This window comes from Narcine bancroftii, chromosome 12 (assembly GCF_036971445.1).
Source record: "Narcine bancroftii isolate sNarBan1 chromosome 12, sNarBan1.hap1, whole genome shotgun sequence".
Classification (NCBI taxonomy): domain Eukaryota; kingdom Metazoa; phylum Chordata; class Chondrichthyes; order Torpediniformes; family Narcinidae; genus Narcine; species Narcine bancroftii.
The window spans coordinates 65,976,429-65,990,117 of NC_091480.1; positions in this window are offsets into that span (position 1 = coordinate 65,976,429).

A 13,689-nucleotide genomic window follows, 5' to 3' on the forward strand; every position below is an offset into this window, starting at 1 on the left:
ACACAACGTACACATTTAAATAAATCAAGAACTGTAAACAAACTGCAATACAGAGAGGGAAAAAAAGTGCAAAAGTGTGAGTCCTTAAATTAGTCCCTGATTGAGTTTGTGGTTGAGTCTGATGGTGGAGGGGGAGCAGCTGTTCCTGAACCTGGTGGGGGCGAGTCTTGTGGCCCCTAGACCTTTTTCCTGATGGCAGCAGCGTGAACAGCGCGTGTGCTGGGTGGTGTGGACTCAGTTGGCAGTGTTCCCCATAGATGTTCTCGATGGTGGGGAGGATTTTGCCTGTGATGACCCGGGCTGTATCCACTACGTTTTGTGGGTTACCAGTTTACCTATCTCGGCTGCACCATTTCATCAGATGCAAGGATCGACAATGAGATAGACAACAGACTCGCCAAGGCAAATAGCGCCTTTGGAAGACTACACAAAAGAGTCTGGAAAAACAACCAACTGAAAAACCTCACAAAGATAAGCGTATACAGAGCCGTTGTCATACCCACACTCCTGTTCGGCTCCGAATCATGGGTCCTCTACCGGCACCACCTACGGCTCCTAGAACGCTTCCACCAGCGTTGTCTCCGCTCCATCCTCAACATCCATTGGAGCGCTCACACCCCTAACGTCGAGGTACTCGAGATGGCAGAGGTCGACAGCATCGAGTCCACGCTGCTGAAGATCCAGCTGCGCTGGATGGGTCACGTCTCCAGAATGGAGGACCATCGCCTTCCCAAGATCGTATTATATGGCGAGCTCTCCACTGGCCACCGTGACAGAGGTGCACCAAAGAAAAGGTACAAGGACTGCCTAAAGAAATCTCTTGGTGCCTGCCACATTGACCACCGCCAGTGGGCTGATAACGCCTCAAACCGTGCATCTTGGCGCCTCACAGTTTGGCGGGCAGCAGCCTCCTTTGAAGAAGACCGCAGAGCCCACCTCACTGACAAAAGGCAAAGGAGGAAAAACCCAACACCCAACCCCAACCAACCAATTTTCCCTTGCAACCGCTGCAATCGTGTCTGCCTGTCCCGCATCGGACTGGTCAGCCACAAACGAGCCTGCAGCTGACGTGGACTTTTTACCCCCTCCATAAATCTTCGTCCGCGAAGCCAAGCCAAAGAAAGACACTTGGAGGGGGGGGGGGGAGTCTTGGTGTCCCCACACCAGATCGTGATGCAGCCGACCAGCATGAAGCAGAATGTGAAGACTCACTACAAGACTGAAGACTGTCATTGAAGTCTGGCACGGGGGAGCACGGTTAGCTTAGCGGCTAGTGCATCACCTTTACAGCGGGACTGGGGGTTCAAATCCCATGCTGCGGAGTTTGTACATTTTTTCCCAGTGACTGGGTGGGTTTTCCCTGGAGGCTTCGGTTTCCTCCCACTGTACAAAATGTACCGGGCTGTGTGGGGGGGGGGGTGGGGGGGTGTAGGTTAATGGGGTGTAAATTGGGCGGCACGGACTTGTGAGCCGAAAGGGCCTGTTACTGTGCTGTATGTCTACATTTAAAATTGATTTTCAAGTGTAGTTCAAAGCAATTGAAGGGGAACCTTGATAAACATTTGAAGAACGTGTTGATATGATGGGAGAACTGTCTTGTCACATTGTACCGAGATACAGTGGGAATAATTAGTTCTGTGTTGTATCCAGGCAAGTTAACCTCTATGCAATACAAAAGGTAGTACAAGAATAATGTGTTACAATAAAACAAAAGTTAAAGGTATCCTCCACCATCAGACTCCTCAACAACAAACTTGATCAGGGATTTTTTTTAAGGACTCATACTTGTGCACTTTATTGATTTTTTTCCTCTCTGTATTGCACAGTTTGTTTACATTTGTTTACATGTGTATGTTGAGTCAGTTTTTTTGCACGACTAATAAGTGGTAATTCTGCCGCGCCTGCAGGAAAAGGAATCTCAGGGTTGTATGTGACATCATGTATGTTCTCTGACAATAAATCTGAAATCTTATAGGGGATCTATTCAAGAGTCTGATGACAGAAGGACAAGAACTATCCTTGAACCTGGAAGTTTATGGGACGAAGGAGAAGAGAGTTTGACTGGGGTGGGATGAATCCTTTAATATGTTGGCTGATCTCCTGAGGCAACAAGAGTTGAAGATGGAGTTGAGAGAGGTCCCACCTGGGAGGTTAGTCAGGAAGGTTCAGACACTAGGTGTTTGTGGTGAAGTAGTGAACTGGATTTGACAATGGCTTGATGGGAGAAGCCAGAGAATAGTAGTGGATGATTGCTTCTCAAACTGGAGGCCTGTGACTAGTGGTGTGCCTCAGGGATCGGTGCTGGGACCATTGTTGTTTGTCATCTCCATCAATGCACATTTGCAGATGACACTAAGATTAAAGGTGTTGTGGACAGTGAAGGGTTTCAAAGCTTGTAGAGGAATTTGGACCAGCTGGAGAAATGGGCTGAAAAAATGACAGATGGAATTTAAAGTAGACAAGTGTGAGGTTTTGCATTTTGAAAGGACATACACGGTGAATGGTCAGGCACTGAAGAGTGCGGTAGAACAGAGGGATCTGGGAACACAGATACATAATTCCCTGAAAAGTGGCGTCACAAGTGGATAGGGTTGTAAAGAGAGCTTTTGGCGTATTGGCCTTCATAAATCAAAGTATTGAATATTGGAGTTGGGATGTTATGGTATAGACATTGGTGAAGCCAAATTTGAAGTATTCCTAACTACAGGAAAGATATCAATAAGATAGAAAGAGAGCAGAAAAGATTTACTAGGAGGTTGCCCGGACTTCAGAAACTAAGTTACAGGGAAAGGTTAAACAGGTCAGGACTTTATCTCATAGAGCGTAGAAGAATGAGGGGAGATTTGATAGAGATATTTAAAATTATGAGGGGGGTAGATAGAGTAAATGTAGGTCAGCTTTTTCCACTGAGGGTAGATGATTCAAACCAGAGTACATGGGTTAAGTATGAAAGGGGAAAAGTTTAGGGGGAGCATGAGGCAGAAGTTCTTCACACAGAGTGGTGGGAGCGTGGAACGAGCTGCCAGCTGAAGTGGTGAATGTGGGCTCAATTTTAAAATTTACAAAGAATTTGGACAGGATGGGAGGGGTATGGAGGGCCATGGACTTGATGCAGGTCAGTGGGACTAGGGAGAAAAATTTTTCAGCACAGACTAGAAGGGCCGAAGGTGCTGTACTATTCCATGGTTCTCTGGGATGTTGGTTTGCTGTGATAACTTGAGCTGCATTCTTGTGGTCCTGGGCAGAACAGAACCTGCACCAAACTGTGATGCATCCAGACACAATACTTTTGAGAATGCATCTGTAAAAATTGGTAAGGAAAGGTTCATGTACTGCATTGGCTTTGGACCTGGTGCTCTACTTAACCCTCAATGGACACTGTGTTAAACATACAACAGAAAGGTTTGAGTCATAATTTGAGCTGCCATGAAGTGCTAATTATAGGGGAATTTTTAAACTGAAACTCCAGTTGCCTCGTCAGCAACAATGAGAGTCGCACTACAGAGAAGAGGTGAAAAATCTCATGAAATGGTGTGAGTGTAACAACTTGAGTCTCAATGTGGACAAGACGAAGGAGATGATCGTGGCCTTCAGGAGTACTGGGAACGCCCATCCTCCACTACACATCAACAACTCTGTGGTGGAGAGAGTGGAGAGCACCAAGTTCCTTGGAGTTCACTTAACCAGTGACCTATTGTGGATACTCAACATCTCCTCACTTGTCAGGAAGGTGCAACAGCGACTGCATTTCCTGAGAAGACTGAAGTGGGCAAGGCTACCAGCCACCATCATGTCAAACTTCTACAGGAACTCTATCAAGAGGGTCCTGGCTGGCTGCAGAAAAATGGATTAGAGGTCAAACCACAGGACCATAAGGGTGGCAGAGAGGATCACTGGACTCTCCCTCTCCCCCATCGACGTGATCTACTGGGATTGTTGTCTGAAGAGGGCGCACAAAATCATGGAAGACCCCTTCCACCCCACACACAGTATCTTTCAGCTCCTCCCATCAGGGAAGAGATCCAGGAGGATCAGAGCCAGCACCACCAGGCTGAGGAACAGTTTCTTCCCACGGGCAGTGAGAATGTGAACGACCAAAGGAACTGCTCACTCTAACCATCCCAGACTCGCAGTTGTACAAAACAATATTAATATACTTATATGAAATACTTGTTCTGCATATGTATTGTTTGTCTGTATGTATGTTACATCTGGTTGTGTGTCTGTGTGTTTTGTACCGAGGACCGGAAAACGCTGTTTTATCAGGTTGTACTTGTACAATTGGATGACAATGAACTTGGCTTGACTATCTTCAGATAGCAACCACAACACGAATAAAAACAGGAATTTTCACGGTAACAGACCATTTGGCCCACGAGTCCATGATCCCCAATTGCACCCAATTGTCCTACAGCCCCCGGTATGTTTTGAATGGTGAGAGGAAACCGGAGCCCCTGGGGAAAACTCACGCAGACACGGGGAGTATAAATTCCTTACAGACAGCGCAGGATTTGAACCCTGGTCCCAATCACTAACCGCTACGCCAACCGTGCCACCTCATGATGTGGCACCTTCAACAGTGTCTGAACTACAAAGCGATCCACGGTGCATGTCCTTCCCATGTGTTTTTGAGACCATTTTTCTTTATTATATTTATTCAAGACATTTGAACATTGAACATTGGTTAATTTCCTGTTGGGCCATTTCTGATGCAGTTGAACACTTGGAACAACCTTTGAACCTTTGAGATAAGAACAACAAATTTCTGTCTCTGGAAGGCACTAGTGAACTAATGGGATTTGACAATTCCCCAGTAGTTTCATGGCCATCGCGACCAATTTATTAATCGAATTTAAATTCCCCAGGTCCTATGGTAGGGCTTGAGGATGTAAGATTAATAATCCAGAATATTAACCAGTAAATTGACCATGATACTATTGTAAAAACTATACAAACTGTCCCATATAAACATCATTATTTGAATAAACAAATCATTAATGGAACTAAAATCTAATGAATATAAAATATAGAAATCTACAGCACAGTACAGGTCCTTCAACCCACAGTTTTGTGCTAACCTAATAACCTTCACTTAATATTCTGTCTAGGTCCTCTCCAACTGGATGGCATTAACATCGACCTCTCCGGTTTCTACTAGCTCACTCTCCATTCTCCCTCCCTTCCCCATCCCTCTGTCTCCTTCCCGACAGCTCTCTACCCCCTTCCCCCCCATGTTTGCTGTTGTGCCCTCCCTCCCTTATCTACCTATTACCTCCTGTCTTGTGGGACCGTGCTCCTCCCCCTGCCCACCCCATTCCCTTACCATTTTGTTCGGGCCCCTGCCGACATTTTTCCACACCTTGATGAAGGGCTCAAGCCTGATACGTTGGTTATGTATCTTTATAGGACTCTGTTTAACGTGCTGAGTTTAGAACATTACTGCACAGTACAAGCCCGTCGGCCCTTGATGCTGTGCTGTGCTGACCCATATATCCCTTCTTCAAAAAAATACTAAACCCCCCTACCCTGTAATCCTCTATTTTTCTTTTATTCATATGAATCTCTTAAATGCCCCCAATGTTTCAGAATCCACCATCCCCAGCGAGGCATTACCCCTGATGTCTCCCCTAAACTTTCCTCCCTTAACTTTGTACAGATGTTCTCTGCTGTTTGCTGATCCTGTCCTGGGAAACAGGTGCTGCCTATCCACCCTATCAATGCCTCTCATTATCTTTCAGACCTCTATCAAGCTTCCTCTCATCCTTCTATGTTCCAAAGAGAAAAGTCTGAGCTCTGCTAACCTTACCTCCTAAGACTAATTTTCCAATTCAACCACCAGCATTGTGTTTTTATTTTTAACCTACTATCTCAACTGCCTTGAATTTCCCTACCTGCATAACCATCTATTTTTCTCAGTTCCATGTGCCCATCTAATACTGTCTTAAAAGACCCTATTGTCCCTGTCTCCACCATTGTTGCCAGTAGCACATTCCATGCACCCACCACTCTCTGTGTGAAGAATATAAAGGTAAAGGGAAAGGTCCCATTATTGTAATGCAACACTGAATTTAGAATGTAGCATACATGAAATTCTTTACCTTTGTCCACCGTAAGGAAGGCAGAGAGTCACCACTTTATCCAGCGCCCCTCACAGAAATGAGGCCCCAGTGAGGAACAAGCTTTCGACCCTTGCTCTAACCGCTGATCTATCAGAGCCCCACTGCACTTACTCCCAAGCACCTTGAAACTCTGCCCCCTAGTGTTCATTATGTCAGCCCTGGGACAAAGTCTCTGGCTGTCCATTGGATCAATGCCTCTCATCATCTTATCCATCTCTATCAGGTCACCCCTCATCCCCTGTCACTCCAAGGAGAAAAGACCAGGTTCATTCAACCCATCCTCATAAGGCCTGCTCTCCAATCCAGGCAGCATCCTTGTAAATATCTGCACCCTCTCTACAGCAGCCACATTCTTCCTGTAGTCAGGTGACCAGAAGTGAACGTAATATTCCAAGTGAGGTCTTATATAGCTGCAACATTATCTCATGGCTCCTGAATTTGACCCCACAGTTAATGAAAGCCAACACACCATTCGCCTTCTTCACAACACTAACAACCTGTGCAGAAGCTTTGAGCGTCCCGTGGATCTCTGAGTTTGTCCGCACTGTCCAGAGTCCTCCTGTTAACACTGTATTCTGCCTTCAAATTCTCAAATGAACCACCTCACACTTTTCTGGGTTAAACTCTATCTGCCACTTCGAGCCCAGCTCTGCATCCTATCAATGTCCCTCTGTAACCTCTGGCCACCCTCCAGACCACATCACCACCCACTTACTAAACCACCCTTTCACTTCCTCATCCAGGTAATTTATAAATCACATAAGAGGTGGGAGGGGGGGTGGTCCCAAAACTGATCCATGTGGAACACCATCGGTCACCGACCTCCATGCAGAATACAAACCATCTACAATCACTCTCTACCTTCTGTGAGCAAGCTAATTCTGCCTCCACAAACCAAGACCCCCTTGGATTCCAAGCCTCCTTACTCTCTGAATGACCAGTGCATTGGGAACTTTGTCAAATGTCTTACTGAAATCCATATCCACTACATCTACCACTCTGCCTCCATCAATGTTCTTTGTTACATCCTCAAAGAATTCAATCAAGCCTCCCCTGATAAAGCAGACTCTCCATAATCAGATAATGCCTCCCTAAATGTTTGTAAATCCTGTCTCTCAAGATCTTCTCCAACAGCTTGTTGTGACAGAGTATATAGATATGTTTTTGGGAGATAAATTGGAAAAGGCTGTTAGAGTAGGTAACATACAAACATTTTAAAAAAGATCTTATTTAAAATACTGGAGTTCTGCCCCATGGTAGACGTATCGGCTCCAGAGTTTTTGCAAGAGCTTTGAAGAGTGTTCAAGAGACTTCACTAATGAATTGTTGTTTACAAAAGGCAACAGATGAAAGAGCATGTCAGAGCCGCTATGTCTGAAAGAGAACTTTCTGTTCTGAGAGGGTCCTGTGGTTTTTCAAGTAGAGAGAGTCAAAGAGGCTTTCTCTCAGAGAGTCAGAGGGAGAGATAGACATACACAGAGATCACTTGTACAGTGTTACAACCAGCAGACAGCAGCTGGGACTGGTACAGGACAAGCTGGAAAGCTTATGGAAAGCCCCCTATTTTGGAAGATGGCCTGGTCAAAGCCCTTGTGGTTCATGCAAGAGGAGAGGACTGGCTGTCTAATGTTTCACTTGGAATAAGCGAAACAAAAAGGAACTCTGTGGTGACCTGAAAGAAAGAGGTTATTGTCATGATAATGAATATGTATGAGATGTACCGGAAGTCACGTGGTATGAGAGAGAGATAAGAACACAAGCAAGAGAATAAAGGAAACTGGAGAATAAAGACAACGGAGAAGTTTACCTGATAAAACTTGTGTTTAATGTTTTATTAACTTCACATTTCGGGCCACAAATGTGACATTGGCGACGAGGATGGAAGAAGCTTGAAGAAAATTAAAGACTAAACAAGATTACAGAGGTTTACAGACAACTTCAAGGTGATAAGAATTTTCTCTTTGTCTCAGTACTTTGGGGCTGAATTATTTCCTCATGGCTGGTGCAAACAGTGAATTTCTAACACATAGTGGAATTGCTCATTTTGACCCAACGGGTGATGCAAGCACTGTAAGTGTGAAGTGGAAGGCATGGCTGGAAGAATTTGAATCCTACGCCGACAGTCGTGGCCTATTTCTAGATACCGGTACAGTTGAACAAAGAGCGCAGAGAAGGGCGTTACTTCTTTTCACTGCTGGACCTGCAGTTCGGGAAACATTTAAGACACTTTTGAAAACTGGAAGAAAGGATGAGTACCGGAAAGCGGTAGATGCATTAAATGCACACTATGTAGTGACACCGAATGCTACATTTCAACGCCATTTGTTTCAGAGAACGAGACAAGAAGATGGCCAGACAATTGCTCAGTACGTGACGAGACTACGCCAGCTAGCTGTTGGATGCAATTACATGCCAGCTGATTTGGACAACCAATTATTGGATCAAGTCGTACAGCACTGTAGATCAGATAAACTCAGAAGACGTCTACTGGAAAGAGGGAGTGAGTTGGAACTCACCGATGCTTTAACCATTGCTGCTGCATTAGAGGCTGTTGAAGGGCAATTTCATACCATGTCTCTGAAAGACAACTCAAGCCAACAAATTAAGAGGCTCTCACATCGCCATAATCAGCCAAGATATACGTCGACACAGGACGTGGAGTGTTATCGATGTGGAAACCGAGGTCACTTTGGAAAAGACCCATATTGCCCGGCCAAAGGCAAAGTTTGCGGAAAGTGTGGAGGTAAGGACCACTTTGCAAAGAAGTGCAAAAGCAAGTCCAATGCAGACCAGAAGAGGAAGAGTACAACTTCCAAAGGCAAAGTCTGGGGGAAAGGAAAGTATCCTGGAAAGAAAGATACCATTCGCCAGATAGACGGTGACGATGATGATACCCAGGAGGAACAGAGTTGTTACCAATTTACGTTGAATGAAGTACATCATGAGAAGGTCCCAGTGATCATTGGTGGAGTGACAGTGCAGGTCATTGTAGACTCAGGCAGTGACAGTAATGTGATTGATCGACATTTATGGGAGAAGTTGAAAAGGAAAAAGATCATCTGTACCTCAAAGAAGTGTTCCAAGAAACTGTATCCATACACAGCAACCAAGCCATTGCAGACCATTGGATGTTTTACTGCAACTGTTGAAGCTGGAGATAAGTACACCGAAGCAGAGTTTATGGTCATAGAAGAGAGGGGAGAACCATTGCTGAGTAGAAGCACAGCGCAAGACCTGGCAATACTTCATATTGGAGCTTGTGTCAATTCAATTCAGTCATACGAGGATATGAAGCAAGAATTCCCCGCAGTCTTCCAAGGAGTAGGAAAGCTGAAAGGTCGACAATTGAAGCTAGCGGTAGATGAAACGGTCAAACCCAAGGCACAACCAATGCGCCGAACTCCGTTTGGACTTCGTGGGAAAGTCGAAGCCAAAATTAAAGAATTGATCGAACAAGACATTATTGAACCTGTGGAACATTCGACACAATGGGTCAGCCCAGTAGTGATTGTGCCCAAACCAAAGGGTGACATAAGACTATGTGTTGACATGAGAATGACCAATGAAGCTATAGTTCGAGAACGACACCCTATACCAACAGTGGAGGAAATACTTCAAGAACTAACTACCAGCAAGGTATTCTCAAAAATTGATCTGAAATGGGGCTATCATCAATTAGAGCTGGATCCAGGTTCCCGAGATGTAACAACATTTGTGACTCACTGTGGATTGTATCGTTACAAGAGACTATCATTTGGAATTAATGCAGCTTCGGAGATCTACCAGTATGAAATCCATCGAGTGATTCAAGGCATTCCTGGAGTTGCCAACATTTCTGACGACATCATAGTCCATGCACCAACGAAGGAAGAGCATGACAAACGGTTGAGGCGTGTACTATCTAGACTACAGGAAGCAGGCCTTACCGTGAATGGAAACAAGTGCCAGTTCGGTGTGTCAGAAATGGACTTCATGGGACACAGACTTACACGGAAAGGACTAAACCCTGCAGAGGCCAAGGTGAAAGCTATTGAAGATGCACGTGCACCTCAGAACGCAACAGAGGTGAGGAGTTTCCTAGGATTGGTCAATTTTTGTGCAAAGTTCATTCCTAATTCCGCTACAGTGGCAGAACCACTAAGGAAACTAACCAGGAAAGGTGTACCATTTCATTTTGGATCTGAGCAGAAGAAAGCGCTCACAACGCTGAAGCAAAGCCTGACAGATGCAAAAACTCTTGGATATTACAATCCGGCGGCATCAACCAAAGTCATAGCGGATGCCAGCCAGTTGGTTTAGGAGCCGTGTTGGTCCAGATGCATGATGGAGGACCAAGAATCATTGCCTATGCCAGCAGATCATTATCAGATGTGGAAAGAAGATACTCTCAGACAGAGAAAGAAGCACTCGGACTTGTATGGGCCTGTGAGAGGTTCCATGCATATTTATACGGCATTGAATTTGAACTCATCACAGATCATAAGCCATTAGAGGTGATCTATGCACCTAGATCCAAACCATGTGCCAGAATAGAGAGATGGGTACTCAGACTACAACCCTACAAATATAAAGTAATCCACATTGCAGGGAAAGCAAACATTGCAGATCCGCTGTCCAGATTGGTGAAGGATGGAGGTCCACAATCCAAGTCAGAATTGGGAACAGAAACAGAGAGCTTTGTACGCTTCGTAGCTATTCAGTCGACACCGAATGCTGTGACTACGAAGGAGGTCGAGAGAGAATCCGAACATGATCCAGAACTCATGGAAGTAAGAGAATACATACAGAGTGGACAATGGGACAAGTATACTCACAAGGCTTACATTCCCATTAGAGACGAACTTTGTTGCATCGGACAGTGTGTATTAAGAGGTTGCAGATTGGTGATACCACAAAGATTGAGACCGAAGATCGTATCCTTAGCGCATGAAGGACACCTAGGTATTGTTGGTACCAAGCAAAACCTCAGGACCAAGGTATGATGGCCAAGTTGTAATAAGGACACAGAGAAATTTGTTAAAACTTGTCACGGATGTCAAATCACAAGTAGGAGTAATCCGCCAGAACCGATCCAGAGTACGCAACTTCCGACAGGACCATGGATCGACGTAGCTGTTGATTTTCTTGGACCTTTATCGACGGGTGAATCAATTATGGTAGTGATAGATTACTACAGCAGATACTATGAGTACATGGTGTTGAAGTCCACAACCACTGAAAAAACAATACAAGCATTAGCAGAGATATTCGCAAGATATGGATTACCTGTTACATTATACTCTGACAATGGTCCACAATTCATTTCAGAGACATTTACGGAATACATGAGGACCACAGGTATCCACCATCATAAAGTAACTCCGAAATGGCCGCAAGCCAATGGAGAAGTAGAGAGACAAAATCAGTCCATTGAAAAACGATTGAGGATTGCACACGCTGAAGGACAAAATTGGCGAGAAGCATTGCTATCTTATGTGGCTGTCTATCGAGCAACGCCTCATGCAACGACTGGAAAAAGTCCTGCAGAAGCATTTTTTGGGAGAAAAATCCGCACAAAAATGCCAGAAATAAAGGAAATCCGAGACGACCAGGAGATGAGGGACCACGATGCTGAAATGAAAGGTGCAGCAAAGCTGTACACAGATTCGAAACGTGGAGCCAAGTACTCAGACATCATGCCAGGAGATAATGTTCTAGTGAGGTATGAAACTGGTGGTAAGCTAGACACACCTTATTACCATCAACCCTATACTGTCGTATCCAGAAGTGGCAGTATGGTGACAGTCAAGTCTCCGACTGGAGTCCTGTATAAGAGAAATGTATCAGGTGTGAAAAGGTACCAGTCCAGAGATACATCGAGCGAAGAGGTTGAAAGGCCAATACGAGATGCTGAAACTGAGAGACCTGATGATGTTCCAGAGGCAGTTACCAGCACTCCTGATGAAGTGACTAGAGCGCCAGAAACACCCGAAGCCGTGGCGAGCAGTATGTCCGACGCTGAGAGTGAACAACCGAGAAGCGGCGACAATATCGCAGGCAGGCCGAAACGAAACCGGAAAGTGCCCAAACGATACGAAGACTTTGTGCCATAGTTTTAATAAGAACTTTGGGACAGTATTTTAATCTTATATCATACAGTGCATGTATGAGTGCTGTAGGAAGTAAACTTTATGTAGTTGAGTTATAGTATTACCATTAGTTATGATGTTTGTATGTTTCCGAGGGATATTGGTAAGTGAAGGTAAAGTTTATTTCTGATTAAAGGAGGGATGTCATGATAATAAATATGTATGAGATATACCGGAAGTCACGTGGTATGAGAGAGAGATAAGAACACAAGCAAGAGAATAAAGGAAACTGGAGAATAAAGACAACGGAGAAGTTTACCTGATAAAACTTGTGTTTAATGTTTTATTAACTTCACATTTCGGGCCACAAATGTGACAGTTATCATCTGGAGAACCCTGAAGGGACAAGTTTCATCAGCAAGACACTGGAGTGGCTGATGGAAGTACATCAGTTGTGGATTTCCTGGAACAACAAATCTCTCTCTCTGAAAACCTCTCTGAGAACCTTCCTGAACAGTAACCATTTACCTTTCAAGCACCAAAGCCTGGTGAACTTTACAAATGTAAAATTATGTGCATAGTACAAGAATTGCCTGCAACCAGTGAACTTGGAGGAATGAGAAGTGAGATTGGACTGTGAACCAAAGAGCTTTTCTGAACTTACACACACATTACATACACGTGCGCTTAGAATTAGAAGGGGGTTGTTAGGCTAAGTAAGTCAATAGAGATGAGTTAAAGTTTGATTCTATTTTCATGTTTAAAGATAATTCAAAGTAACTTTTGTTTAAGTAACCATTTGTCTTGGTGAATATATGTTGCTGCTGGGTTTTGGGGTCCTCTGGCCTCGTAACATTGTCCACCACTGGAGTAAGGCTCACTGGTCTATAATTTCATGGGTTATCTCTAATACCATTCGTGAACAAGGGAAGAACATTTGCAACCCTCCAATCCTCTGGTGCTTCTCCTGTGCCCAGTGACAGTGCATCATCAATCTCCTCCCTAGCTTCCCACAGTAACCTTGGGTAAACCTTGTCTGTTCCTGGCTGTAAAGGTTAAAACCTTATGTTTTTGATTTTTGTTAATGTTATGACTATCCCTTTAAGAAAGATTGTTGTATGTAGGGTTACCATAGTTACTATGAAGGTACAAGGACTGCCTAAAGAAATCTCTTGGTGCCTGCCACATTGACCACCGCCAGTGGGCTGATAACGCCTCAAACCGTGCATCTTGGCGCCTCACAGTTTGGCGGGCAGCAACCTCCTTTGAAGAAGACCGCAGAGCCCACCTCACTGACAAAAGGCAAAGGAGGAAAAACCCAACACCCAACCCCAACCAACCAATTTTCCCTTGCAACCGCTGCAATCGTGTCTGCCTGTCCCGCATCGGACTTGTGAGCCACAAACGAGCCTGCAGCTGACGTGGACTTTTTACCCCCTCCATAAATCTTCGTCCGCGAAGCCAAGCCAAAGAAGAAGATAGTTACTATGACATCATATGTT